The following is a 27295-nucleotide window of genomic DNA, read 5'->3' on the forward strand; positions in this document are numbered from 1 at the left end:
CTACCATGCCTAGAGGGATCAAGAGAGCATACTTAAACGATGAGGCTCGGTTATGGCATCAGATCTTGAGTAATTATGTGATGCCGAGTACTCACGAGACGGAGATTCCGGCTGCTATGATCACCCTCCTTTGGTGTGTGCTGGAGGGTAAGGACATTTATCTGCCACGCTTCATTCGACACTATATGGCCAGGGTGCACGTCCGAGGCACCCTCCCCTTTCCATATCTAGTTACACAGCTTGGCCGTCGAGCTGACGTGCCATGGGAGGATGCCGATGAGAGACCACCAGCGGCGGATTGTAGGAAGATCATTCCGCACAGCCAGAACTTCTTAGCCTTGGGCCACAGACCACCACCATTCACTGCTACTGATGAGTCAGCCCCACCATCTGCTGGACCCTCTTCCTCCACTGCTGCACCACCTACCACTGCACCTCCACCTGCCCCAGAGCCCGTCTATCATCTGGTGCACCGCTTGTTCCGACGACTTGACCAGATGGAGCGTCGCAACAAGCGGCGCTATGAGCACCTAAAGTTGATGATACGATCCGGTGACATCCCCTCCGAGCCCGACACACCATCCGAGGCATCTGAGGAGGAGGCGGATGCACCCGAGGCAGAGACCCATCCCCAGGAGGCAGCACCAGCCGCACCACAGGCAGCGGTCCCACATCAGATTGAGGCTGCGGATCTTGAGATCCCGATCCAGTTAGCACCTCCTCCACAGCAGCCAGACCCTCAGCCCACCACCACCACCGAGACTCCAGCTACCATCCCTCCTAGTGATGACACTCCTTCACACCCGGCTTGATTGAGCATCGAGGACGATGCTTCCTTTTAAGTGTGGGGAGGTCACCATCTCTGGCGTTTATTTTGGTGAACCACTACATACTTTTTCTTTTATTTTGGATATTTTTTGTATTTTTCTCTTTTTCTTTTACTGTTATTTTCTGAGTACTTATACATTGCTTTTATGTATTTTTACTCTATTTTCTGCATATTGCATCTTTAGTTCATATTTTTAGTTATTTAGTTTAGTTTACAATTCTGATTTATTAGTGGATTAATTAGTATAGTTTACCCTTTTTAGCATAAGATAGTATAGTTTAAAATTGAAAAATATAAAAAAAGGAAGTAAGCTAGGAAATTGGACATATCAGATTTAAATCCACAAACCTTATATATAGCATTACATGATGTAGTTAAGCTGACAACATTTCATCAAGGAGGAACATTAAAACTTTAAAAGCTACCCTAAAAAAGTTTTTTTATGAGAATAATGGGAATTTTTAACTAAACCTGCATACAATATATAAATGATATATGATGCTTGAGTTAGAGAACACACAGCCTGTGAATCTTGAGCTTAATTGTATGGTTGCATTCAAACCATAATTTCATTTCTGTGTGTTTCATTTCTTTTTATTCTGATGTTCTTTACTTTGCTTTAATCTATATGTCCAATTATAGAATATAGAATAGATACATACCAAGAGAATGATTGAGGCCATCATTTGATTTTAGCTCACTTACCCCAAATTAGCCTACCTTTTACATCACCCTTATCAGCCCCCTTGAGCCTTTTTAAAACCCCTTTATTCTATTTAGCCAAATTACTAGCCTTAAGCAGAAAAACAAAAGAAAATCCCAAGTGAATCCTTGGTTAGCTTATGATAGAAAATTATAAATAGAGAAAAATGTGGGAAACCTTTTGGGAACATGGGTAATAGAAACAAAAGGGTAGAAAAGTTAAAAGGAATAAAAATAAAATTTGAGGAGCATGCTCATGAGAAAATCTAAGTGATTCAATCACCATGTGCATAAAAAAAAAAGAGTTGTTTTTCAGCATTTAAATAAAAAGGAATACAAAAGAAATTCTCCAATGCAAAAAAAATAAAATAAAATAAAATAAAAAAATAAAAAAATAAAAAATAAAAATAAAAAAATAAAATAAAAACAATGCACATGGGATAAAAATAAAAAGTGAAATATGAGCATGTAACAATAAGTGGGATAATATGGGAGAATAGGCAAAGAAGTTTTGTTTTACTAAATATGTATGTTAGGTGAAATTTTAGTCTAATTAAGGATTCACTTATTAGCTCACTTGACACTATACATAAATCCTTACCTTTACCTTGGCCCCATTACAACCTTAATTAAAGACCTCATGACTTTTTGGTATGACTATATTCTATAATTGTTGATTGGTTAGATGAAGAACAAAGTTATAGAAAGTAGGAATAAAAAGAAAAATAGAGTGAATAAACCCAACAATTACTGAGTGACTAGAGAGTAAACACAAAATCCAGTGAGGGTTCTATAACTCATCAACATATATATGTGCTTATATTTACTGATTGTTTTGCAAGTTTGTACAATGTTTTCTTTCCCATCTCATTTGCTAAAATGCTTTATTATTTAAGGGTTGGCTATACATATACATGACTCCTTGAGAATGTGAATTAACTTGACTACATGTAAGCTTTATATATAAGTGAATAAGTTAGAGTTGCATAATGCATCATTCATTTAGGAAGTTGCCTTTAAATTAGGTTGCATTGCATGACATTCCATTACTTTAACCTTAATTATTTACCTTAGATTTAGCATGAGGACATGCTAGTGTTTAAGTGTGGGGAGGTTGATAAACCCATATTTCATGAGTTCTTTTGTACTTAATTTGAGTGATTTATACAATCCTTCACCTACTTATTCACATTAATTACATGGTTTTACTTTTCCTTCCTTATTATATGATGTAAATGAAAAACATGTTTCCTAAGCTTTAAAAATTAATTAATTTAATTACCTTTATTTCCATTCGATGCCGTGATCAGTGTGTTAAGTAGTTTCAGATTTTCTAAGGCAGAATGACTTAAAGGATGGAAAAGAAAACATACAAAAATGGAAGGAGAAAGCAAAACAGAGCTTTGAAGGAAACTGGTATTCACGCGATCGCATGGATGACGCGATCGCGTGCCAAGCACGAATCAGCAGCGACGCGGCCGCATGACTGACGCGACCGCGTGGCATGGAAAAGCTCCGAATGACGCGATCGCGTGACCCACGCGGACGCGTGACAGAGGCCACGTATCAGAATTTACAGAATGCGCCCCTAGCGATTTCTGAAGCCCTTTTTGGCCCAGATCCAAGTACAGACAGCATAGACCAAAGGTTATAAAGTATGGGAATGCATCCATTCAAAAAAGAGCTCTCATATTTTTAGTTTTCAATTATTTAGATTTAGTTGAGAGGGAGATCTTCTCTCTCTCTCTCTCTTAGGATTTAGGATTTCTTCTTGTTTTAAGAGTGACTCTCAACAGAAATTGTTCTTTGAAATAATGATAATTGAGGTATTTTCAGTTTATGATTGTTCTCTTTGATTTAAGTTACCATTGCTTCCCATCTAAGGATATTTTTATTATTCCAGCAATTTTACTTTTTCCCCTTTTGGTCCTGGTTAAGAATTCAGTAACTCAACAGTTATCAAACTCAACACAATTGATAATCGTTATCTTGCTAATTGAGCTGAACTTAAGTAATCCCAACCTTTTCTTAGGAAATAAATAGGATTCAAAGGCCAGATTAATTAGTCCCTTGACTTTCCTTTGCCCTAGTAAAGGTTGACCAAGTGGAGTTTAGATTCAACTTTCATTATAGTTGGGAGAGATAACTACGTTGGACCTCTAATTTCTCTTACCTTTCCAAAAGTCTGCTTTACAGTATTTATTTATTTTAACTGCCATTTACTTTACTTGCTTCTCATCTTCTAAACCCCGATTACAACCTTTATAGCCAATAATAAGAACATACTTCTTCGCAGTTCCTTGAGAAGACGACCCGAGGTTTGAATAATCGGTTAATAATTTCTAAAGGGGTTTGTTACTTGTGACACCCAAAACGTTTGTGCGAAGGGATTTTTGTCGGTTAAGAGACTATATCTACAACGCGACTGTTTTTATGACATTCTTTACTGGCAAAAATCCTAACGTCACTGGGTTTTGAATCCTGCTTTGTAAGTAGATATTTAAGAGCAGCATGGTCGGTGTACACAATCACTTTTGATCCTACTAAGTATGATCTAAACTTGTTAATGGCATAAACCACTGCAAGCAATTCTTTTTCTGTGGTTGTGTAATTTTTCTGGGCATCATTTAAAATACGACTAGCATAATAAATGACATGCAAAAGCTTGTCATGCCTTTGCCCCAATACTGCACCAATGGCATGATCACTGGCATCACACATTAGTTCGAATGGTAGTGTCCAGTCTGGTGCAGAAATAACTGGTGCTGTGACCAGCTTAGCTTTCAGAGTCTCAAACGCCTGCAGACACTCTGTGTCAAACACAAATGGCGTGTCAGCAGCTAGCAGATTGCTCAGAGGTTTTGCAATTTTTGAAAAATCTTTTATAAACCTGCTATAGAATCCTGCATGCCCCAGAAAACTTCTGATTGCCTTAACATTGGCAGGTGGTGGTAATTTTTCAATTACCTCTACCTTAGCTTGATCCACCTCTATTCCCTTGTTCGAAATCTTGTGCCCAAGGACAATCCCTTCCATCACAATAAAGTGACATTTTTCCCAGTTTAAAACCAAGTTAGTCTCTTGGCATCTTTTCAGAACCAATGTTAGGTGATCAAGACAGGAGCTGAATGAGTCTCCATATACTGAGAAGTCATCCATGAAGACTTCCAGAAATTTTTTCACCATATCAGAGAAAATAGAGAGCATGCATCTCTGAAAGGTTGCAGGTGCATTACACAGCCCAAATGGCATCCTTCTGTAAGCAAATACTCCAGATGGACATGTGAATGCTGTTTTCTCTTAATCCTGGGGATCTACTGCAATTTGGTTGTAACCTGAATAACCATCCAAAAAGCAGTAATAATCATGACCTGCTAATCTTTCTAGCATCTGGTCTATGAATGGTAAAGGAAAATGATTCTTTCTGGTGGCTGTATTGAGCCTTCTGTAGTCAATACACACGCGCCATCCTGTAACTGTTATTGTAGGAACCAGTTCATTTTTTTCATTATGAACCACTGTCATACCTCCCTTTTTAGGGACAACTTGGACAGGGCTCACCCAGGGGCTATCAGAAATAGGATAAATAATTCCAGCCTCTAGTAACTTGGTGACCTCTTTCTGCACCACTTGAACCACTGGCTTAGCATCGTCCTCCAATAGGATCTTGTGCATGCATCTTGCTAGGCTGATGCCCTTAAGATCACTTATGGACCACCCAAGCGTTGTATTGTGTCTCCTTAGCACTTGAAGTAGTGCTTCCTCTTCCAGTGGATTTAAAGCAGAGCTTATGATTACCGAAAAAGTTTCACCTTCTCCCAGAAATGCATATTTCAGGGATGGTGGTAGTGGTTTGAGCTCGGGTTTAGGAGGTTCCTCCTCTTCTTGAGGATGTTTCAAAGGCTCTTTCAATTCCTCTGAATCCTCCAGATCAGGCTGAACATCTTTAAAGATGTCTTCCAGCTCTGATTCGAGACTCTCAGCCATGTTGATCTCCTCTACTAAACAGTCAATAAGATCAACTTTCATGCAGTCTTTTGGTGTGGCTGGATGCTGCATGGCTTTGACAGCATTTAGCTTAAATGCATCCTCATTGACTCTCAAGGTTACTTCCCCCTTTTGGACATCAATGAGAGTTTGTCCAGTTGCTAGGAAAGGTCTTCCTAGAATGAGAGTAGCACTCTTGTGCTCCTCCATTTCCAGCACCACAAAGTCAGTGGGAAAGACGAATGGCCCAACCCTAACAATCATGTCTTCAATCATGCGTGATGGGTATTTAATGGAGCCATCAGCAAGTTGGAGACATATCCGGGTTGGTTTGACTTCCTCAGTTAAACCAAGCTTTCTGTTAGTGGATGCAGGTATTAGATTGATGCTTGCTCCAAGATCACATAAAGCTGTCTTGGTGTAGTTATCCTCTAATGTGCATGGTATCATAAAGCTCCTGGGATCTTTAAGCTTTTCTGGGAAGCTTTTCAGAATGACTGCACTGCATTCTTCAGTGAGGAGAACTCTTTCATTTTCTCTCCAATCCTTCTTATGACTCAAGATCTCTTTCATGAACTTGGCATAAGAGCGTATTTGCTCAAGTGCCTCTACAAACGGAATCTTTATTTCAAGAGTCCTGAGATAGTCTACAAAGCGGGCAAATTGCTTATCCTGCTCCTCTTGGCGGAGTTTTTGAGGATAAGGCATCTTAGCTTTGTATTCCTCAACCTTAGTTGCTGCAGGTTTATTTCCTACAGAGGTGGTTGGAGAAGCCTTTTTAGAGGGGTTGTTATCAGCACTTGTGTGTGTCTGATCCCTCACTGGTGTAACGACCCAATTTTCAGTACGCCTAGGACATACCAGAAACTGAGTGCTACCAATTTGTCATCCTAATTATTATCTATTATTTATTATATGAGCCTGATTTGTTGTTAGAAGCGTAGTTGGTTAGCGAGGTACTTTTTTTTTGAAAATATTTGGATTAATAAACAGAATCATTCATAAGCAATTCACAAATAATAACAGATAAAACAGTTATAAACAACCACACATAAATACATCACAAGTAGTTGACAACATTCGGTGATTCAGCCATTATTAGAGTATAGACCTTTAGTTAGAACACTCCTGGATATAGCTAGATAATAACTATATACATATACATACATACAACATCCCAGGCCCTGACCTGTTCAAGAAGTCCCTAAGCTGGCACCTAGGACTCTATACTCACCTAGTCCCTCTAAACTACTAAAGCGAGGGAAAGTACGTTCTAGGTCTTCAAAACTCAAGTCAGGTGGAACGTCAACAAAAGGTAGAACATCATCTGCTACTCCTCTGCACGATCAGACATTGCCATAGGACGTCTCTCTGGTACCTCATCAAGTAGCCACACAACAGGAGTCTCGTACACAGGATTTAGGTTAAAGTTCACGTACAAATGGGGTGCAAACTTTGGCTGCTCTCACAGTATATACATAAACAGAGAACGGGATTCACCCTATTCTCAGAAGACTACCTAGAGCGGAATCCTTTTTGCAAACGGTCGTCAGCGAACTACGGAAAGGAACTCTTGCTTCCATCTGAAGGGGGAAGGGAGAGAGAATGGGTAAGAACTGGGGAGTTCTTAGTAGGGTCGGGGTTATTAGTTAAGTTCATTAATTCTATGTTGTTTGGTAGACAAATAACAGAATATAGAGAAGCAGTAAACAGAAGACAGATAAATAGAGAAGATAGAGAAAACAGATAGTAAAACACAAACAGAATAATACAAGAAAATAACACAAACACAGACATAGAGAATAGAATACAAACAAAGAAAGCATACATTCATGCAACAATCATAATAGAGAAAATGCACAACCAAGTATGATGCATGTCTGTCCTATGCAGGCCATGAGCTCACGTGTCAGTTTACACCTGCAGTCCGACATTACCTAGGAACAAGTCCTAGATATGGTTTCCCTTTGTGTCCTTAGTGCATACGTGTCGGTGGTAAGAATACCACTCCTTCGTGACTACCGGCAGTCGGCGCAAAGCTCGACCCCTTAATATACGCCCAAGGGGAAATAGTGATCCTCAGTTCGTGGGCGTCCCCGAGATCAACACACAAACAAAACAAAGATCCTCAGTTCGTGGGTTTCCCCAAGATCAATACACAAATAAAACAGAGATCCTCAGTTCGTGGGTTATACCCGAGATCAACATACAACAGTTCAACTTTCTGTAGGTGAACTTCGGCCTACAGAAATGGCACCTCTGTAAATGAACTTCGGCTTATAGAGATGGTGCCCCTGTAAGTGAACTTCGGCTTACAGGTATTACAACTCTCTGTAGGTGAACTTTGGCCTACAGGAGCAACACCCTAAGATATACAATTGATATTCACTGCAGGTGAACTTCGGCCTACAGGAATAACAACTCACTGTAGGTGAACTTAGGCCTACAGGACCTCTAGGGCCAATGGAAAAGCAGCAGATGAACATACAACAGAACATCATGCCGCAAGGCTTAACTCTTTATTCTTATACTCTTCTCCTCTATTTTCTTTGTTATATTATTCTTTTATCATTGTCTCTTTACTCTTCTCTGATTACTCTGTTCTCTGTGTCTCTCTACTCTGCTATGATTTTTCTATTTAACGTATGTATTTAAAGCTTATGTAAATTTTGGTATGAATAGTTAGTTTGTCCCAGGTATAGGTTCATTAAGTCTATACTGAAACATTTTAACTTTTCATATTATACCTAACCCTAGTCACAATTCAAGGACTAACTAGGTTGCCCTAGTTTGTTCACTAATCTCTGTCTGTTTTTCTGTCATTAAAACTTTACAGACTTTTCTTTGGTTTCTGTCTTTTCTTTAACTTTTTATCTTTTATTTATCTTTGCCTCACTAACATGTTATTACCACTCCCTAAGTATTTTATGAAGGTAATTATGAGATTCTGCGCTTAAAGTTGTCTTTCTAAAACTTTTACAGAAAACTGCCTTTTCTGCATTATTTTATTATTTTTATTAAAATATTATTTTTAATTAAATATTATTATTTAATATTTTATTATTATTTATTATTTTATCATTAAATTTTCAAAAATTAACTTACCTTTTACTTTTAACCTTTAAAATTCACTTTTTACCACTCGTAACTTTTAATATTTCTACTTTTACCACCCTAACTTTCAGAAATTACTAAATAACCCCTTAAACACCAAAATTTTTACTTCCTTGCCCTTTTAATGATCTAAAGTCTGTTCTTCATGTTCTTCACCACACTCAAAGTGTTCTTCGTGTTCTTCGTAAATTCTTCAGATTCTTTCTCTATTTTTATCCGTTTTTCAATCTTTTCAGCAACCGATTTTTACCATAATTCAAAATAAATTAGCAGCCACTAAATCCCCTTATTTCCTACTTGATTTTAACACAAATTCAACCCAATTTAAGTCCTAGAGTTCGTTTTTCCAGCAGCCATGAAGAACACAAATTTAAAGTTGAATATCATCAAATTTCATCAAAATTTCAACAAACTTTCACCAAGAATAGCTCATATAAGCAATCAATTTCAAGTATAACCAAACCATATCATAATCACACATCTCAAACACAATCAATCAAGATTAAATTCGTCACACCCTACCTGGTTTTGCTGCTCCTAATTCAGTTAGACTTTCAGGTGGTCCTTTAGCACTTTTTCCTCCTAAATCACATCAAGAACAACTTTAAATCCAAAAACCCTCAACTAACCAAATCTCCCTCAGAATGTTAGGAGGTGATTTCTAACCTTAGACTTGCTGGAAAGTCACGTTTCTTGGCCCTCAAGTCAAGTTAAGCATGATTCCTAAGGAAGAACATCAAGAAAACACATGTTTAAGCATGTTTCCTTGAAAACCAAATTGAAAGGGGAAAGGAACAGCCATCTCACCTTATTTCTAGCCTTGATAAGTTACATGGTTATATAGAGGAAGAAGAGAGGATCATTTTGGTGAAATTGGAGTTTTGATTTGAGTTTTGGTTCAGAAGAAATCAAGCTTTAAAGATTAAGTGTTCATGAAGTTTTCTCTCTTTTCTCTCCTTTCAATTTCGGCCAAAGGGAGTAAATGACCAGCCTTGGAGTGTCTTGGAGGTGTAAGGTGAGTTGTGATTGGTTGGCTTGGAGGTGGGTTAAAATAATATTAAAATATCTCAGGTGTATAACTACTAAAACTAGGTGTATCGGAACACTTATAAAAATATCTCTAAAAATTATTTTCTGAGCTACTAGCATAAATGACACTAGTAAAATATTTATTATGAGAATAAAACATGTATAATGAGGCCTTAGCATTGCTAAAGTCATTAGAGAGTACTGGTGCTAAGCTGCACCAATAAACTGTGAACCCGGTTAAGCCGATTTCCTGTTTTTAACTAAAACAGACCAGGTAACCTTATAATATCATTCAAGCATCTTCTAATACTAATATAATGATAATATTATACTATTATCTCTCTTCTTTCATGAGCCAAGTCCGGGTCGTCAAACTGAGACTATTTACGAAAATTACAATTAGAACTCCTAACCGTACGGTTCAAAAACTAGGTTCTTCGCGACTGCGTTATCGAGCTTTCCTCAAAAAGGTTCTAGCTTAAAGATGACATAATGACAATGAGAATTGAGATGCTTGATGATATAGCAGAGGTTCTCCCCCTACTGATCTTTCGGAGAAATCTGTACTTTAGAGAAGATCTCGCATACTCGAAAACCGGGGTTGTTACAATTGGCATTTGAATGCCAGGGTTAGAAGCTTGATTAGCATTGGACGCCAACTTATTACCTGTTTCTGGCGTTTGAACGCCAGAACTGAGCCTCCAATGGGCATTTGACGCCAACTCCTTTCCTATTTCTGGCGTTTGAACGCCAGAACTGAGCCTGGGTTGGGCGTTTAGCGCCAGCTCTCCACCCTTTTCTGGTGTTTGAGTGCTAGAATCATTCCTCTCTGGGCTCTTACTGTCCTCAGAGGGATTTTGGGTAGCAGTTTGTTCATTTCTTGGCTTCCAGCTGCCTTGAAGTGAGGTATTTAATGTTTTCCCACTTCTTAATTGAACTGCTTGGCACTCTTCTGTTATTTGTTTTGATAACTGCTGTTCTGTTTGCTTCAACTGTTCAGCAGTTACTGTTTTAGCCTCTTCTTTCATGGAAGATTCACTACTTACGTACAGATGCTGATTTCTAGCAACTGTATCAATGAGCTATTGAGCTTCTTCAATTATCTTTCTCATGTGTATGGATCCACCAGCTGAGTGGTCTAGAGAAATCTGAGCTTTCTCTGTAAGCCCATAATAGAAGATGTCTAACTGCGCCCACTCTGAAAACATTTCAGAGGGGCATTTTCTTAGCATCTCTCTGTATCTCTCCCAGGCATCATAAAGAGATTCATTATCTCCTTGTTTAAAGCCTTGGATGTTCAGCCTTAGCTGTGTCATCCGTTTTGGAGGGAAATATTAATTCAGGAATTTTTCTGAGAGTTGTTTCCATGTCCTTATGCTAGCCTTAGGTTGGTTATTTAACCACCTCCTAGCTTGGTCTTTTACAGCAAATGGAAATAGTAATAATCTGTAGACATCCTAATCTACTTCCTTATCATGTACTATGTCAGCAATTTGTAAAAACTGTGCCAGAAACTCTGTAGGTTCTTCCTGTGGAAGACCGGAATACTGGCAACTTTGCTGCACCATGATAATGAGCTGAGAATTCAACTCAAAGCTACTGACTCCGATGGAGGGTATACAGATACTACTCCCATATGAAGCAGTAGTGGAGTTAGCATATGACCCCAGAGTCCTTCTGGACTGTTCATTTCTACTTAGGTCCATGATGGAGAAAGGGAGATGATGTGGATTTATTTTATTTATTTTATTATATAAAAAAATTTCAAAATAATAAAATAAAATAAAATAAAAAGTACAATAAAAAAAAGAATTGAAAGTATTTTATGAGGATTTTCGAAAAAGTGAGGAGAGAGAAAGTGGTTAGGATATTTTTGAAAAACATATGATTTTTAAAAACTTGACAACTAAGATATGATAAGATAAAATTTTGAAATTGAAATCTGAATTTTTTTGAAAAAAATTTCGAAATATTTGCTCAAAAATGGTTAGAGAAGATATTTTTTATTTTTGAATTTTATGATGAAAAAGAAAAACACACAAAAGACACACAACTTAAAATTTTTAGATCTAATGCTCCTTGTTTTCGAAAATTTTGGAGGGAAAACACCAAGGAACACCAAACTTAAAATTTTTTTAGAAAACCAAAATAAAATTTTCGAAAACTAAAGAAAAGTTAACAGGAGAACACCAAACTTAAAGTTTGGCACAAGATTTATTCAAAGAAAAATTATTTTTGAAAAAGTTTTAAAAAGAAGATAGCCAATTACCAAGAACATAAGCACAACGCTCTAGCTAATTGAGCTATAAATTTTTAACGTGTTTTAATAAGGTATTTAATAAATAATTTTTTTTTGAAAACTGATATTTTGAAAAAGCACAAGAAAAACAAGAAAAGACACAGAACAAGAAAACTAAAGATTAAATAAGAAAAATTGACAAAAACAACTTGAAAATCAAGGAAGAACAAAGATCATGCAATTTGAAAATTGAAAGACAAAGAAAAGCATGCAATTGACACCAAACTTAAAACATGACACTAAACTCACAGAAAAACTAAAAATTGATAAAGAAAAATAATATTTTTGAAAAATTTTTTTGAAAAGAAAATAAAAGACTCTGACCCAAAAGACAAAATTTTCCTAATCTAAGCAACAAGATGAACCGTCAGTTGTCCAAACTCAAACAATCCCCGGCAACGGCGCCAAAAAACTTGGTACACGAATTGTAAATCACACTTTTCACAACTCGTACCACTAACCAGCAAGTGCACTGGGTCGTCCAAGTAATACCTTATGTGAGTAAGGGTCGAATCCCACAGAGATTGTTGGCTTGAAGCAATCTATGGTTATCTTGTAACTCTTAGATAGGATGTCAATTATAATTATCAGTTTTAATTGTGAAGAATAAAAGAGCATGAAATAAATACTTGTTATGCAGTAATGGAGAATATGTTGGAGTTTTGGAGATGCTTTGTCTTCTGAATCTCTGCTTTCCTACTGTCATCTTCTTCACGCACGCAAATTTCCTCCTATGGCAAGCTGTGTGTTGGTGGATCACCGTTGTCAATGGCTACCATCCGTCCTCTCAGTGAAAATGGTCCAGGTGCACTGTCACCGCACGGCTAATCATCTGTCGGTTCTCACTCATGCTGGAATAAGATCCATTAATCCTTTTGCGTCTATCACTACGCCCAACCCTTGTGAGTTTGAAGCTCATCACAGTCATTCAATCCCTAAATCCTACTCGGAATACCACAGACAAGGTTTAGACTTTCCAAATTCTCAAGAATGCTGCCAATGGATTCTAGCTTATACCACGAAGATTCTGATTAAGGAATCCAAGAGATACTCATTCAATCGAAGGTAGAACGGAGGTGGTTGTCAGGAACGTGTTCATAGGTTGAGAATGGTGATGAGTGTCACGGATCATCACATCCATCATATTGAAGTGCGAACGAACATCTTAGATAGAAACAAGCGTGTTTGAATAGAAAACAGAAATAATTGCATTAATTCATCGAGACACAGCAGAGCTCCTCACCCCCAACAATGGAGTTTAGAGACTCATGCTGTCAAAGATACAAAGTTCAGATCTAAAAATGTCATGAGATGCAAAATAAATCTCAAAAAGTTGTTTAAATACTAACTAGTAACCTAGGTTTACAGAAAACGAGTAAACTATGATAGATAGTGCAGAAATCCACTTCCGGGGCCCACTTGGTGTGTGCTGGGGCTGAGACTTGAGCTTTACACGTGCCTAGGCTGTTTCTGGAGTTAAACATCAGGTTGTAACCTGTTTTGGGCATTTAATTCCAATTTGTAACCTGTTTCTGGCGTTTAACGCCAGAATAGGGCAGAGAACTGGCGTTGAACACCTGTTTGCGTCATCTAAACTCGGAGAAAGTATGGACTATTATATATTTATGGAAAGCCCTGGATGTCTACTTTCCAACTCAATTGAGAGCGCACCATTTGGACTTCTTTAGCTCCAAAAAATCCATTTCGAGTGCAGGGAGGTCAGAATTTAACAGCATCTGCAGTCCTTTTTTAGCCTCTGAATCAGATTTTGCTCAGGTCCCTCAATTTCAGCTAGAAAATACCTGAAATCACAGAAAAACACACAAACTTATATTAAAGTCTAGAAACAAGAATTTTGCCTAGAAACTAATAAAAATATACTAAAAACTAACTAAAACATACTAAAAACTACATGAAATTACCCCCAAAAAGCGTATAAAATATCCGCTCATCACTACCTCAATTAGCCATATGTTTGAGTCCTTAAGGGATGAGCTCTTAAGAAAAATTAATAGAGAAAGGATTGAAAATATGGAGGCCTCAAGAAGAAATCATAAGGTGCAATTGAGTCTAATGGCACAACATTTTGTTGATGAACTGATAATGAGATTTGTCGTGTCGGTTTAGATTTTCTTCTTATAGAAAGAATAACTTCGTTGCAGGCATAGCTCCAAACCAATAAACAACTCTCACATAAAAAAAATTGAGTTGTCACAAGTACAAATCCTAATGAATTTATAACCGAAGTATTTTAGACTCCGGGTCGTCTCATAAGGAATTGCAGTGAAGTGTTTAATTATTGGCTATGAAGATGCAAAGGGGGTTTGATTTTTAATTGACAAGAAAATAAATGACAAGAAAGTAAAATGAGCAATTAAAGAAAGCAATTAATAAAGAGAGACATTCATGGCAAGGGTTGAGATCATAGGCTTTCCATCCTAGTCATACAATGATTAATTCATCTTATTTAGTCAACTCCAACACATAGGGAGAAAGTCAAACAAGATTAATCAATCATATCACAATAATAAACAAGAATTTATCCTATTTCGTCATCTCCAACATTGGAAGAAGGTATAAGTTATCTTCCATGGGAGAAAGTCAAACAAGACTAGTTAATCTCAATCCAAATGTCCTAATCAACTCACTAATTGAATTAGCAAAAGATTAAAGTCAATGGAAATAATATTAACTAACAACTCTAGATCACCAATATGAGTTGGGTTTTCATGACTCAAGATTGCCTAATTACTCTTTCCAAGCCAAGAATGCTCAAAATCTACTCTAAAGACCAACCAAGCATTTTGTCAAACACTTGGTGGGTGTATAAAGAAAGCATAATAAATGACAAGAAATAGTAAAATCTACCAACTACCAATTGCAAGGAAAGTAAATTAATAACTCAAATCATCAATAAAAAGAACATCAAACATTAAATTTCATTCAATGTAAACAAAATCCAACATGAGCATTCATAAACATAAAAGAGACATAAAAGTAAAATTAATACTACAAATCATGAAAATGAAGGAGTAAAAGCAAGAATTCATAAAAGAAACAAGATGAAAACATGTAATTGAACCTAAATCTAAAAGAGATTAACCTAACCTAATTATAGAGAGAAGAGGGAGCTTCTCTCTCTAGAAACTAACCTACATGATGCTACACTACCAAACAATTACTCCCCCCTTTGCCCAAGCTTGAATTCTACATGAAATAGCATTAGAAATGAGTTGGGTTGGGCCCAAGTGCTTCAGAAATCGCTGGGAGCGATTTCACTTTAGTGGGCCACGAGTAGCATCGGCCCGCATGCGTACATGGGGCGTGTGCGCCCCTAAACGCGAAGCAACATATGGCAAATTTTATATCATTTCGAAGCCCTGGATGTTAGCTTTTCAACGCAATTGGAACCGGCTCATTTGGACCTTTGTATCTCAAGTCATGGTCGTTTGAGTGCGAAGAGGTCAGGCTTGACAGCTTTATGGTTCCTTCATTTCTTCATGAGTTCTCCCACTTTGCATGCTTTTCTCCTCACTTCTTCCATCCAATACTTGCCTTATGAACCTGAAATCACTCAAAAAATATATCAAGGTATCGAATGGAATTAAATTGAATTAAAATCACCAATTTTAGGGCCTAAAAAGTATGTTTTCACATTTAAGCACAAATCAAGGGAGAATTGCAAAACCATGCTATTTCATTGAATAAATGTGAGAAAAGGTGATAAAATCCCCCAAATTAAGCACAAGATAAACCACAAAATTAGGGTTTATCATGAACCAAACAATGTCTTCCTTAGGCCAAGGGAAGAATACAACTCCTTAAGCTTGATGAATGGAGTGGTGCTTAGCAAGGAGGATGAAGACCAATTTGTGGGTGTAAAAGAGGAATTGGAAGAGCAAGAAAAAGAGGCTCCTATACCAAGTAAAATCCCAATGAAGGAGGTTGTAAGGGAGAAAAACAACCAAGGGAGTCTACACTTCAAGGAAGTAGAGAGTTGTATGGAGGATGATTTAATTGAACCATCAACCCAAGAGGTTCTTGATGAAGAGGACACTCCAACCATCACACAACACTTAAGTCTTGAAATCAAGGAAGTGAAGGCAATCAATGAAAACACTAAAGAAGGATTGTGACCAAGAAACCAAAGATAACATCCATGAAAAAGAAAAGGTCAACAAAAAGCAATCCAACCCCCACCCCAACAAGCAAGAGGAATCAAGCTAATAACAACAAAAGAAGGCTTGTTAGGAGGCAATCAAATCAAGGGGCATCAATCTTCTCTTCTTCTCCCTTGAAGTCATTTCTCTTAACCAATTGGAAAAAGAGAAAGAAAATTCAAGAACCAACATGTCAAGCTAATGACGCTAAAAGAGTGCTTGTTGGGAGGCAACCCGACCTTTGGTAACATTTTCTTTCTTTGCTTAGTTTACTTTCAATAACTCCGCCTATGTTACACTTGTGGTACATAGCCGGTCCCAAGCCCGGATAAAGGAGGAGGGTTGTGTTAGGTCTTCGGCAACCAACATAAAATTATAGCCGAACCCCCATGACATGAATCAAATACATTATTGTGCTAAAGCTAGGTCGTTGCCTGGAAGCAACGCGCCGTATGGCTCGAGTACGGTGTCAAAGCAAGAGCCGCTGCATCGGTGCCCGGATGTAGTGTTAAATGAGCAAGGGTTCTCACGTTTTCGTGAACGGACGAGGGTAAATAAGCTAGTTCACAAAGTAAAAGGTAAAGGTCGAAGTGACAGAAAGTTGAGATTTGGGACATGGAACATAGGCACTCTAACAGGAAAATCCATGGAGGTGGTGGACACCATGACAAGGAGGAAGATTAACATTATGTGCCTACAAGAAACGAAATGGGTTGGTGCAAAGGCTAGGGAGTTGGATACTTCTGGTTTCAAACTTTGGTATACAGGAAAGGTGAAGAATAGGAATGGGGTTGGAATAATTGTGGATAAGTAGTGGAAGAATGACGTAGTGGATGTCAAGAGGGTGGGAGATCAGATCATCTCTATCAAACTTGTGGTGGAGGGAGGTGCTTTCCATGTGATTAGCGCCTATGCACCGCAGGTGGGTTCGGACGAACAACACAAGATAATGTTTTGGGAGGATCTAGAGAGTTTGGTTCAAGGCATACCTTTGGGAGATAAGATTTTCTTAGGAGGAGATTTAAATGGCCATGTTGGGAGAGAAGTAACTGGATATGGGAATATTCACGGAGGCCATGGTTTTGGGGTGATCAATACCGAGGGTAAAACTATTTTGGACTTTTCCTCAACCTTTGATCTTCTCATCGCAAATACATGTTTTAAAAAGAGAGACGAACATCTTATAACCTATAAGAGTGGCATGACAAGCTCTCAAATCGACTTCTTCTTGTTGAGGAGAGTCGACCGAAAATTTTGCATTAACTGTAAATTATCCCGGGAGAGAGTTTGACAACACAACATAGGGTGCTCGTCATGGATTTTCGCGTTGAGCAAAAGTTGAGGAAAAGACATCATACGAAGAACCCAAGGACGAGGTGGTGGCGGATGAAAGGTGAGGAACAAAGAAGCTTCCTAAGACGGGTAGGAGAAGAGGCAAAGTGGGATGGAAATAGAAGCATGGAAGAGATGTGGAGGGAGATGGCAGAAGTTATTAGAAGAACAGCAAAAGAAAGTTTTGGTGAATCTAAAGGAATAGGACCAAGAGACAAAGAGTCCTGGTGGTGGAATGCGAGTATACAAGAAAAGATAAAGATAAAAAGGGAATGCTTTAAAGAGTGGTCTTTATGCCGCAATGCAGATAATTGGGAAAAATATAAGGCGGCTAAGAAAGAGACAAAAGTGGCTGTAAGTGAAGCAAGAACAAGAGCATATGAGGGTCTCTACCAGTCTTTGGGCACGAAAGAAGGAGAAAAAGGTATATATAGAATCGCAAAGAGCCGGGAAAGAAGAACGAGAGATTTGGATCAGGTTAAGTGCATAAAGGATAAGGATGGAGAGGTGTTGGCTCAAGAGGAGAAGATTAATGAAAGGTGGAAGAGCTACTTCTACGAGTTATTTAATGAGGGACAGAAGACTCTTCCGAGCCTTGGTCGATTATGCACAAGGGAAGAAGATCAAAACTTTGACTATTATCGAAGGATTCGAGACTTCGAAGTAAAAGAGGCTCTAAAGCAGATGAAAAATGGCAGGGCAGTAGGACCTGATAATATCCCGATTGAGGTTTGGAAGGGTCTTGGAGAAAAAGGCATCAACTGGTTAACCAAGCTTTTTAATGAGATTTTAAGGTCAAAGAAGATGCCTGATGAGTGGAGAAAGAGCACCTTGGTACCTATCTACAAGAATAAGGGGGATATACAAAGTTGCGGAAACTATAGAGGGATTAAGCTTATGAGTCATACTATGAAGTTATGGGAAAGGGTGATAGAACGGAGATTGAGAAAAGAGACACAAGTAATAGAGAACCAATTTGGAGTTATGCCAGGAAGATCTACCACTGAAGCGATATACCTATTAAGAAGGATGATGGAGAGGTATCGTAGTAATAAAAGGGATCTACATATGGTGTTTATTGATTTGGAAAAAGCGTATGATAGGGTACCAAGGGAGGTCTTATGGAAGGTTTTAGAAAAGAGGAGAGTAAGGATCGCATATATTCGGGCAATTAAAGACATGTATGATGGGGCCACAACTAGTGTGAAGACTCAAGGTGGTGTGACAGAAGAATTCCCTATTGGTATAGGATTGCACCAGGGATCATCCTTAAGTCCATACCTTTTCACATTAGTCTTGGAAGTACTCACAGAGCACATCCAAGAGCCTGTGCCATGGTGCATGCTTTTTGCTGATGATATCGTCCTTATGGGGGAGTCAAGGGAAGACCTAAATAAGAAGTTGGAGTTATGGAGAGAAGCTCTAGAAGTGTATGGTCTGCGCATAAGCCGTAGCAAGACGGAATATATGGAATGTAAGTTCAGTCTGAGAAGGGAAAACCCCAATATAGAGGTGAAGATTGGAGAAAACACCCTACGAAAAGTTAAAAGTTTTAAGTATCTTGGGTGCATCATACAGGATAATGGAGAGATTGAACAGGATGTAAATCATAGGATCCAAGCAGGTTAGTCAAAATGGCGGAGTGCATCTGGTTTTATATGCGACTAAAAAGTACCTTTAAAACTTAAAGGTAAATTCTATCGCACCGCTATAAGACCAGCTATGCTGTATGGTACGGAGTGTTGGGCGGCTAAAGGGGAGCACGAACATAAGCTGAGTGTGGCAGAGATGAAGATGTTGAGATGGATGAGTGGTCATACGCGATTGGATAAAATAAGGAATGAAGATATAAGGGAGAGAGTTGGAGTAGCACCTATTGTGGAAAAGATGGTTGAATCGCGTCTCAGGTGGTTTGGACATGTGAGAAGAAGACCGATAGAACATCCAGTCAGGAGGGTGGATGAGATGGAAGATGGACAAAGGGCGAAAAGCAGAGGAAGACCTAAGAAGACCATCCATGAGGTGGTCAAACGAGACCTACATGTAAACGGTCTCTCTGTAGACATGATACATGACAGAGCACAATGGCGTCATTTGATTCATGTAGCCGACCCCACTTAGTGGGACAAGGCTTTGTTGTTGTTTGTTGTTGTTGCTTAGTTTACTTTCAATAATTTGGCATATGATTGTATTCTAAGTTTGGTGTTGCATGCAACAATTTGATCTTTAATCTTTAGTGGGTACGAGAATCATTCTAAAATGAAAGTGTCACACTAAGTTTGGTGTTGCCACTTACCTTTCACGCATAGTTCCAAGCACAACTCACTTATTAATGCAATCACATTATCTCTTTTCTTTGTACCTTGATTGTTATCTTTAATTTTTCTTGCTTAAACACATGCATCACTTACATCTCTTCTTGAAGACATTCATGATTAATCATAAATTCCATCACTACTATTTTACTTGTTGCTTGAGGACAAGCAATCATTCTAAGTTTGGTGTTGGGGAAGGAAGGAATAGGAGGAAAATGACAACAAAGATGAAGATCTACAATTGTAAGCTTTGATTTTGGATTTTTACTTCTTCAATTGTAAGTACTCTCAATTTCCTCTTTAATTGCATTGTCTTTTACTTTCACTTCCTTTTGGTTCAAGTTACTTTGTTCATATTGCAATTTTGTGTTTCTTGAAGTTTTGATTAATGAATTTTATGTTTCATGCTTCCTTTATGTTTGATTGCTTGTTTATGTTTGGTTTTGTTAATAGTTGGTTGTAGTTTTCCATTTTACTTTGCAATTTTCCACGTTTCCATTTCATGCACACAAGGTGTTTGTGAAAATGCCAACTCTAGATTTTGAGTACATTTTCCCACCTTGGCTTGTGGTTTGAGTTCCTAGGATACTAGAGTCATAATGTCCGACATTTAGTGGTAATTCTTGGGTAGTTAGTTGACTCTTGTTTCCATTGATGCTAGCCTTTTATCAACTAGTTTGGTATGTTGGTTAGGACTTATGGATTAAGGTCAATTATGCTTGCTTGACTTACTCCTCGATGGTTGGGGTTAACTAGACAAGATTGACTCATCATAATTAACATAGTTGTGGTTATGGCGATGATAGGATTCCTTGGATCCTCATTCCCAAGTCAAGGATCTTTTATTGCATTTATAGCATTTTCACTAGTTTTGACTTCATCTTCTCTTTACTTGCATTACTTACAATTTTGGTCATTCCTTAGTTCTTTTATTGCTTAGTTCTTTCAATCTTTAGTTCTTTGATACAAAACCCCTTTTTGCCTTAACAACCGAAAGAGAAACATTTTATTTGCATTCCTAGGGAGAACAACCCGAGGTTGAAAGACTCTCGGTTTAGATTAGAAATTGTAAACTTTGATCGAGCATTACTTGTTGGTTGAGAACTATACTTGCAACGAGGTTATTTCTCCTTTACCGAGAAGGAATTCTTAATCGACGATTTTGCTCGCATCACACGCGTACGCGTGGGCCATGCGTACGCGTGGTCATGCATGCTAGTTCATTACGCATATGCACGGGGCTTCCCACGCACGTGCAGTTGAAAATCCCATGCCATGCGTACGCGTGGATTTACGTTTTTCCAAAAAATATCAGATTACTTAGAAAGCTGCAAAACCAAAATGTAGGCCCCTGCATAAGACATATTTCACACCAAAAATTTCAACGTCCATAACTTTCTCTACAAAATTTCTTTTTTCACAAAATTTATATCGTTCAAAAGCTTGTAAAACCATCTTTGAGTTGAAACAAATTCCATTTCCAACCAAAATTTGAGGCTCCAGTTATGAACCGCCGAAGTGCGGCCGAAAACCATGTTTTTCAAAAACTTCGAAACCTAATTTTCTTTTCAAAACTCATTCCTACGCAATTCAACATACTCATAACCATCAGTATAACTTACCCTCAACAATAACACAACAATCCTTGCAATCCTATCATTTCCTTAGCTCATTAACATCTCATTTCAACCCAATCTTTACAGGTTTAATCACAAACTAACATATCAATCTATATACATATATTGCCATGATCATAAATTCTCCAACCATCATCACATCATCTTTCATTGTATCAAAAGCAACAAAGTCAAGTAAATACCACTCAAGCTCAAACCATATCATTACATTGCCATGATCATAAATTCTCCATCCATCATCATTATACTAGCGCGCGCACACACACACACACACACACACACACCCACAGATATATATATATTCAACCCACATTGTCAATTGCTCAACTATAACCAAACACCAAGAAGACATCATAAATTCACCATATTCCTCAACACATGCCCAACATCAAATTATCCATCCATATCATAAAGACTAATCATTTAACATATTCAACCACTTCAACTTATCCTATAGTTCTCTAGCCTAAGTTTTCACAGAGCATTAGATATTAAATGCATAAAACCTAAACCGTACCTTGGCCGATCACCACGTTTGGTCCAAGGCAGCCACCTAAGCCATACACACAGCCTCACAAGTTTCAAAAATCACCAAGACTTAGAACAAATCCTCTACCAAGCCTCCAATTGTTCACAATTCAATTCCAATACATACATATATATATATATATACCTAGTTCACACATATTACACATATACACTTCAAAATTTAGAATTCACCTAATAAAATCAAGAGTTGGCTAGGTTAGGTGATCATTACCGCACTGATGAGTGGATATTTTATACGCTTTTTGACATCTTTTTCATATAGTTTTTAGTTCTTTTTATTTTGTTTTATTAAGATTTTTGTGTTTTAGTGTTAAATTCATATTTTTGGATTCAACTATGAGTTTTTGTGTTTTTGGGCAATTTCAAGTATTTTCTGGCTGAAATTGGAGAGTTGGAGCAAAAGTTTGATTCAGAGACTGAAAAAGCACTGCAGATGCTGTCCAGATCTGACCTACTTGCATTTGGAAGAGCTTTTCTAGCGCTACAGAAGTCTAACAATATATAATGATCCTCATAGCATGTGGATCTCATCAAAGCTCAGTCCAAACACTCACCAGGTGGGCCTCAGAAGTGGATTTTAGCATTAAATAGACTGTTTTGCACTTATTAGTCATCTGTTTAGTATTTAAGGGATCTTATTTATGTAATTCATAACACTCATCACACTTTTTACAAACTCTCCGATTCAAGAGAGCATCATTCACATTTTTCCATTGTTTTATTTTCAGTATGAGATTCTAAACCTCCTAGGTTGAGGGACGGAGCCCTGCTGTTCATGCCCTGGGTCGAGCTGTACGACTGGGCTGATTAAAGACAAGTTGACCGACCTCTTCAGGTCTGGATTCCCTGACCTCTTCTTAAAGAATTCGGCCAAATCGCTAGAGGGGCCCAAAACAGGCCCAAATGAAGGGACACAGCCCAATCTAAAGGCAGTTAAAGCCTAGAAAGATAAGGGTGGTTCTCCAGAAGATAGGATGACCTCACTTAAAGATAAAAGATAAGATAATTAACTTATCTTATCTAGAAAGGTTAGCCTACACTACTATAAATACCCTAGAACACCCAGGTATAACTCATACTCTGATTCTACTAAAAACATGCTAAAAGCCCATGCTAACTTAAGCATCGAAGTCTCTTGCAGGTACCACCACCCTCCGGTGATGAAGGATCAGCAGCATCTCCATCTCCACCAGTTCCATCAAGTCGGACACGACAGCTCTGGCCACCACAGCAGATCTCATCCAAGATCGACCTTCAGTTTCAGGTACCACCACCCTCCGGTGATGAAGGATCAGCATCATCTCTAGCTCCAGCCACCAGATCCAACAAGTCAGACACGACAGCTCTGGCCACCACAGCAGATCTCATCCGAGATCGACCTTCAGTTTCAGGTAACCCTCGAAACATTGGCGCCGTTGCTGGGGAGCCTGGAAGTCTTCCCATCATCATGGCGGATGACATTGACAACAATCACAACTCTGATTTGAAAAATAGGACGCCGCACAAGAATGCGAACACCACACCAAAGATAGAAATTTTAGAAGCCCTCCGAGAAAAACAAAATCGGCTTAAGTAGCTCGAACAGTAGGCCGAATTCCAGCGCGAAGCCGAAAGAAACCTCCGAAGAGAAACTAGGAGACATCGAGAGTTAGAGGACAAGCTCCTAAAACTCAAAGCCGGCCTAAAAACCAAATCCATCCAACCCGGTCACGAATACAACACCCCCGAAGATCAAGATCCCTTCACCAATGAAATCATGAAAGCTAAAGTTCCGAAGGATTTTAAAGCTCCTGATATGACCCCATACGATGGTACCTCCGATCTAAGCGATCATCTCAGCAATTTTAGAACCAGAATGTATCTCACCGATGCCTCAGACGCTATTCGGTGCAAAGCCTTCCCGACAACCCTAACAAAGACAGCTATTAAGTGGTTCGACAGTCTGCCTCCCAGATCCATCACAAGTTTTGATGACTTAGCCAAGAAGTTTTTTGCCATATTCTCCATTCAGAAGGACAAAGCCAAACACGCCCCAAGCCTATTAGGAATCAAACAAGGAGATCCGGAGAGTCTTTGATCTTACATGGAAAGATTCAACAAAGCATGCCTGGACATACAAAGCCTACCTACAGAAGCAGCTATCATGGGTCTCATCAATGGCCTGCAGGAAGGACCCTTTAGTCATTCTATATCAAAAAAACACCCAACATCTTTAAATGAAGTGCAAGAACCGGCAGAGAAGTATATCAACATGGAAGAAAATTCTCGGTTAGGAGAGACCTGAAAATCCAGATTCTCCTACTCCTCCCAGGATAAGGATAAAGAGTCCAAGAAAAAAGAAGATCAACATGGAGAGAAGCCTAAAAAATACCACAATTACACCCCTCTTCGGGTGTCTCTTGTGGACATTTTCCAAGAAGTATGCCACAGTGAGAAGATTCTACCACCTCGTCCAATCAAAAACAAAAAAGGAGGGAGAAATCAGACAGAATACTGTGAATACCACCGAATCTATGGACATCCTACAAATGAGTGCTTCGACTTAAAGAATGTCATAGAAAAATTGGTAAGAGAGGGGCGACTAGATCGGTACCTAGCCAACAAAACGGATGAACCCAGAAAAAGAAGAAGGGACGAAGAGGTCGGACGAGCTGAACGACCACCTCACACCCCGGAGAGGCACGTTCACATGATAAATGGAGGATTCGCAGGAGGAGGGATCCCCAAATCATCGCAAAAGGCACCTTAAAGAAGTATATCACCTTGGAGGAGGAGAAGTATATCACGTTCACATGATGATCCCATGGTCATTACTATCATATTGGCCAATGCCAATCTCCACTGCACACTGGTGAACCAAGGAAGCTCGACGGATATCTTGTTTAAATCCGCCTTCGACAAACTCGGCCTACAAAAAAAAGAGCTCAGAGCATATCCGAACAGCTTGTTTGGACTAGGAGACACTCCAATCCAACCCCTTGGATATATCTCACTACACATAACCTTTGGAAAGGGAACCCGATCAAGGACACTCAACATAGACTACATCGTAGTCGACGTGAGCTCAGCCTACAATGCCCTGATAGGTCGGACAACGCTAAATCAGCTTGCCGCAGTAGTTTCGACTCCACATCTATGCATGAAGTTTCCAACCCAGAGGGGATCGCCACGATAAAAGGAGACCAGAAAATTGCGCGACGCTGTTACAACGAAAGTCTGAACGTTAGGAGCAAAGGAGAAGAAATCAACAGTATCGAACTTGGAGGAGTTCGAGGTCAGGAAGAACTTCATTCACAACCTGAGGGTGAGATCCAGAAAGTCCAGATCGGAGATATACTAGATAAAAGAACAAATATTGGGGCGACTTTGAAAGGAGACATAAAGGAATCTCTGATACAATTCTTAAGGGATAATACCGACCTCTGGGCATGGAAGGCCGCGGACATGCCAGGCTTAGATCCCAAACTAATGTGCCACAAACTGGCAGTATACCCAGGATCTCGGCCAGTACAACAGAAGCGTCAGAAGCTCGGACCAGAGAGATCCGAAACTGTGGAAGAACAAGTACAAGCTCTACTGGAGACAGGATTCATAAGAGAAGTCAAGTACCCACTATTGCTAGCCAATATTGTATTGGTAAAAAAGTCAAATGGGAAATGGCAGATGTGCACTGATTACACCGACCTCAACAAAGTCTGTCCAAAAGATCCCTATCCACTCCCAAGCATAGACACTCTAGTGGATGCCTCCTCCGGATACAAGTACCTTTTCTTCCTAGATGCTTATTCAGGATATAATCAAATCCAATATACCCACCTGATCAAGAAAAGACCTCATTCCTAACCCCAAAAGCAAATTACTGTTATGTCGTCGTACCATTCGGACACAAAAACGCAGGAGCGACCTACCAAAGATTAATGAATAAGGTCTTCGCAGACCATATCAGGAAACTCATGGAGGTATATGTGGCGACATGTTGGTAAAAACACAAAGTGAGGAATCATTACTATCCGACCTCGCCAAAGTGTTCGACACCATCAGAAAGCATGGCATGCGACTTAATCCCGCAAAGTGTACTTTTGTAGTAGAAGCCAGCAAATTCCTGGGTTTCATGCTAACACAACGAGGGATTGAGGCAAACCCGGATAAATGCCGAGTTATACTCAACATGAAAAGTATGACCTGTTTCAAAGAAGTACAACAACTCAACGGAAGACTGGCAGCCTTGTCCAGATTTTTAGCCGGATCGGCCATAAGATCTCTCCCCTTTTACGCCACACTAAGGAAGGGAAAGAGGTTTGAATAGACCACAGAGTGTGAGCAAGCCTTTCAGGATTTCAAAAAGTTCCTAGGACAACCACCTATTCTTACTCGGCCACGGGAAGGAGAAGCACTCGTATTATATCTCGCAGTGGGAAGTCGGGCAATAGCCTCGGCACTAGTCAAAGAAGACGAAAGTGGGCAACAACCCATCTACTTCATCAGCAAAGCCCTACAAGGTGCCAAATTGAATGATCAAAAGATAGAAAAGTTCGCCTACGCTCTCATACTAACTTCCCGATGACTGCCCCCGTATTTTCAAGCTCACACCATCAGGGTTTAGACCAACCAGCCCATAAAAGGCATTCTACAGAAGACAGACTTAGCTGGAAGGATTCTATAATGGGCAGTTGAGCTATCTGAGTTTGATCTTCAATATGAAGCTTGAACGGCTATCAAGTCACAGTATTTGGCCGATTTTATTACTGAGTATACTGACACCCTGGGAACTCCTATAAACTGGGATCTCTATATAGATGGCTCTTCAAACAAAACCGAGAGTGGTACAGGTGTGATAATAGAAAGTGACCAAGGAACCCAAATTGAACTCTCCCTAAAATTTGAGTTCCCTACTTCAAACAACCAGGATGAATACGAGGCATTACTAGGTGGTTTGAGACTGGCTAAGGAAGTTGGAGTTTAAAAGCTTATCATCTTCAGCGATTCGCATGTACTCACCTTACAAATAGTAGGGAGTTACCAAGCTAAGGACCCTACCATGAAGAAGTACCTGGATAAAACCAGGGAACAACTCGAACAACTCGGGGAATATGAGGTTTGCCATATACCCCAGGAACAGAACGCTCGAGCTGATGCACTCTCGGAATTAGCCAGCACCAAACCAGGGGGCAATAATAGAAGCCTCATCCAGGAAACACTGCAAAGCCCATCAATCTCGAAGGAAGAAAAGGTCCTAGCCATATCAGGTCAGGATCAAGGATGGATGACCCCCATAATCAATTACCTCAAATCAGAGACACTCCCTATAGATAAGAAGGAGGCGAAGAGGCTGAGACGCGAAG

The sequence above is a fragment of the Arachis ipaensis genome, chromosome B8 (assembly GCF_059453495.1).
Source record: "Arachis ipaensis isolate K30076 ecotype BB chromosome B8, ASM5945349v1, whole genome shotgun sequence".
NCBI lineage: Eukaryota > Viridiplantae > Streptophyta > Magnoliopsida > Fabales > Fabaceae > Arachis > Arachis ipaensis.